Below are 4,751 nucleotides of genomic sequence, written 5' to 3' on the forward strand. Positions count from 1 at the left end.
TTAAAAAAAAAAAATGACCCCCCTCTCCCGCTTGTGGGCCTCCTCTGGACCTCACTCATAATTTTAGTTCCTGATTTCAGGATTCCTTATTAAATGACCTCCTGGTACCTATGACTCCCCTTCAAAACACTCTCACAATGGAAATTAAATAAAAAGGATGCCTGTGATTTTTTTAAAAACAAGCTTTATTGAGGTGTAATTTATATACAATAAAAATTTACCCCTTCTAAGTTTACAGTTAACTGAGTTCTGGCAAATGCTTACATACAATAAGGTAACACCACTACAATCAAGATAGAGATGGTTTTCTTTACCTTAAACATCTCCCTGTGCCCTGTACATTCACTTCCCTCTCCTTACCCCAGCCTCTGGAAATCACTGATCTGTTTTCCTTTGTTATAATTGAGGCTTTTCTGGCATTCTGTACAAATGGGATCATACAGTACATAGGTTTTTCAGTCTGGTTTGTTTCACTTAGATGTTTCTCAGTGTATTAGGGTTGAGAGATTAATAATTAATTCCTTTTTAATGCTGCAATATTATTTCATAGTAGGACATGACCCTGTGGACCTGGACCTGTTTTTTTTTTTTTTTTTTTTTACAATTTTGCATTAATATGGATAATCTTGCCATGGATATTCATGGGCATATTTCTGGCCCTATGGTAAGTGAATATCTAATTTTGTAAGAAACGACCACACTGTTTTTCCAGTGGTTGTGCCATTTTGCATTCCTATGAGTAATGAATGAGAGGCCAGTTGTTCCATATCCTAGCTGGGATTTTTTTTTTTCCAGTTTAGTCATTCTAGTAGTATTATAATGGGATCTCATTGGATATTTTTTTTAAGTTTGCATTTCATCATTACCAATGGTGTTGTGAATTATTCCACATGTGTGTAGGCCAATCATATATCTTCTTTGGTGGAGTATTGTTGAAAATTTTCTTTAAATAAGTTATGTGTCCTAAGTTTCAAAGTTATTCCCAGATATATGTCTATCTTTATGAAATTGGTGTTCCATTGAACATATTTCACTGACATATGTCTTATCCTTCTATGTATATCTTCTACATATATCTCTCCTTCTACATTTACCATGCTATCTTGATTACTGTAGCTTTGTAATAAATTATTTGGGGGGTGGGGCAAAGAGCAAGTTTATTTGATGAACATCATCATCAGCAGCAGCAGCAGCCTAGAAAGCCTCCAGAGCCACACACATATCTCACACAGCATGTGGCATGGGCCTCGGGGATGTGGAGAATGTCCTCAGCCATCAAGCACCATTCAGATGAGCTCTTCATGATTGATACAAGCACTGCTGTGCTCATGCCCTACCACCGGTGTCTTCACTTCTTCTTATGTCATAGTACCATCAAGGAATCATCGTGGGGACCAAAATGGTACCTGTTTTCTTCCTTGTTAAGTACCCTAAGGCCTTCAGCATAACCCCCATAGATTTCCTCGTCCTTGTTCTTGGCTGCAGTCTACAGTATGGCTTGGAAACACTCAAATTCTAGCACCTTCACATTCATCTTATCACTCTTGGGGTTCCTCAGAACCTTGAGCACCTTGACATTTGTGGGGTTCTGTGCTAGTCATCATATCCCCATGCTGCTGTACAGGATCTCGCCATCACCTCTTTGGTCAAGCAGCTGGAAGGCTTCCTTGACTTCTGTGGTTGAGTCCTTGGTGAGGTCACACCTCTTGACTGCTCAGGTGTGTAGGAACTTTTCGTGCAGCAGTGGCCTATGCTAAGTTTTTATTTTTTTGGCACTGGGAATTGAACCTAGGGGGGTTTTATCACTGAACTGTATCCTAAGTCCTTCTTATTTTTTATTTTGAAACAGAGTCTTGCTAAGTTGCTGAGGGTCCTGCTAAGTTGCTGAGGCTGACCTTGAACTTGGGATCCTCCTACCTCAGCCTCCTGAATTACCAGGATTACAGGGGTAATTTTTTTTTTAATTTTTAAAAATTAAAAAAAAATCTATGTTGTAGATAGACAGCATACATTTATTTTGTTTGTTCATTTTTATGTGGTGCTGAGGATCGAACCCTGTGCCTCACATGTGTTAGGCAAGCTATCTGCTATTGAGCTACAGCCCCAGCCCCCTGGATGATTAATTTTTAAAAGAGGATTTTCCAGATATCCTTCTGTTATTTATTTCTAATTTAATTCTCTGATGGTTAGGGAATATACTTTGTTTGATTTCAATCCCTTTAAACTTATTGAGATTTATTTGATGGCCCAAAATATGTTAGTGAATGAATGTTTTATGTGCACATGGAAAATAAATGTGTAATTGGCTGCTTTTGGGTTTGAAATGACATTATGACATTGACATTATGAAATGTCAGTTTGGTCAAGTTGACTGATAATGTTGTTCAAGTCTTCTACCTTCTTATTGACTTTCTGTCTACTATTCTATCAGTTACTGAGTAAAATTGTATTCAACTAAAATGGGAATTTACCACTTTCAGATCTATCAGTTTTTGCTTTGAATTTCCAAAGTCCCATTAGGACTAGTATGTCCTCTTGAAGAATTGACCCCTTTATTATTATGAAATGTCTCTTTTGGTCCCTGGTAACATTCCTTACTATGTTGTATATATTGCCTAGTATCAATATCACAACTCTGGCTTTTATTTGATTAGTGCTTACATAATATATCTTTTTATTTGATTTTAACCTGTGTATATTTAGAATTGTTTTCCTGAAAAGAACATGTGGGAGTGTATTAGTCAGTCAGCTTTTTGTTGATGTGACAGAATATATGAGAAAAAAAAAATTCAAAGGAGGAAAGATCCATTTTGGTTCATGGTTTCAGAGGTTTCAGTCCATAGTCGTCTGGCTCAATTGCTGTGGGCCTTTGGTGAGGCAGAACATCATGGTGGAGAGGGTGTGGGAGAGCAGAGCTACTCACTTCACAGAGGCCAGGAAGCAGAAAGAGAGAGAGGAGCCCCAATAAGGTGGTTCCCAAGTTCACCCCTGCCAAGGATCTAATGTGCTCAAGTAGATCCCGCTTCCTACACTTCCCACCCCTCCCAATAGTCCATTCAGCTGTGAACCCATCAATGCATTCATCTATTAATGAGGTGGGAGCCCTCATGACTCAGTTACTTCCCAAAAGCCCCACCTCAACAGTGCTGCATTGAGGACCAAGTCTTCAACTCATGCATCTTTGGAAGACATTCTAGACCCAGACCATGACAATAGAGCTTGCTTTTCTAATTCAATCTATCTTTTAAAAGTTGCCTTTAAGGTAACTGCTGATATTGTTGAGTCTCAATCTAACATTTTGCTGTTTGTTTTCTATTTCCCCCGCTCTGTTTTCAGTGCAGTTTTCCCTCTTTACCTGCCTTCTTTTGGATAAATTGAATGATTTTTTGTTCGCTTGTTTAATAATGTCATATCCAGGGCCGGGTCAGCTCCATAGATGGACCTCCTTCTCGGTCTTCTTTTCTTACAGGTGGCTGTGGCCAAGGACAGCTGTGACATGACCTTAAGCTCCTTTTAAAGGGTCCAAGGACATTGGCCTTTATGTCAGAGCAGTAGTCATCATGATGTCTCACATTTATTTGCTCTTTCTATGTGCCAAGCCCCTGGCTAAGCCCTCTGTGAGCTTTTCTTAATTCTCACTGCCACCTTATGAGGTACCTACAGCTACTACCCCTAAGTACAAATGAGAAGGTGAGAAAATTTAAGTAAATTGTTCGAAGTTGTATGGCAAGATCAATAAGGGAGCCAAGATTTGGTTCTCATGGTCTGACATCAAGTCCAACTACTCCTAAATACTAGCCCAGGGACATTTTGAGGTGTTGGCTCTCTAGGACCCAAAGCACCCTGTGCAGGGAACAGGACTTCTCTTGTGTTTGAGCTTGGGGGAATGGAGCCCCCCCCACCCCCCACCACCTCCTACCATGGAGGACCAAGAGCAAATCTGCACCNACTATCTCCTAAATACTAGCCCAGGGACATTTTGAGGTGTATTTTTTTTTTTTTTTTTTTGCCCCAGTACTAAGGATTGAACCCAGGGGTTCCTCGCCACTGAGCCACATCCCAACCCTTTTTTTATTTTTAAATTTTGAGACAGGGTCTCTCTAAGTAGCCCAGGCTGGCCACAAATTTGTGATCCGTCAGCCTCAGCCTCATGAATCACTGGGATTACAGGCATGTGCCACAATGCAGGGCTTGATGTCCTCTTAACACACACATCTCTACTGATGTTATTCACTTAGGTGACTCACTGGGCCTGGGCCTCGTCTCTCCCTGTTCCATTCTGTACATCATCGTATGTGGCCAAAGCACAGGCCCTGGTAATCAGTGTGGTTCACAGGCAAGAGCACTGGCTAGGAGTTAGGGTCTCCATTTTCATTTGGGCTGTGTGGTTTACTATTCATATCTTTTTTTAAATTTATTTTTTAGTTTTAGGTGGACACAATATCATTATTTTATTTTATTTTTTATGTAGTGCTGAGGATCAAACGAACCCAGTGCCTCACGTGTGCTAGGTGATCGTTCTGCCACTGAGCCACAACCCCAGCCTCACCAGTCATATCTCTTTAAGCATGTTATTTAATATTTCTGGACTTGTAGTTTCTCAATGGGAAGGTAAGGGGATTGAGTTAGATAACCTCAAAGCCTTCTTCAAGTACCAACATCCCCGAGTCTGTGAATTAGTGGCCTTGCTGATAGGGAGCTAATAATTACCTAACCTGGCAGGACAGCTAAGATTTATTTACCTTCATAAT

General features: G+C 40.2%; 1 pseudogene; it reads right to left on the reverse strand.

Moving 5' to 3' along the window:
- Positions 1–1,144: 1,144 nt before the first annotated feature.
- LOC125617947 lies at positions 1,145–3,498 on the reverse strand (annotated as a pseudogene).
- Positions 3,499–4,751: the final 1,253 nt, after the last annotated feature.

This window comes from Marmota marmota, unplaced genomic scaffold, assembly GCF_001458135.2.
Source record: "Marmota marmota marmota unplaced genomic scaffold, marMar, whole genome shotgun sequence".
In the NCBI taxonomy this organism is placed as follows: Eukaryota; Metazoa; Chordata; class Mammalia; order Rodentia; family Sciuridae; genus Marmota; species Marmota marmota.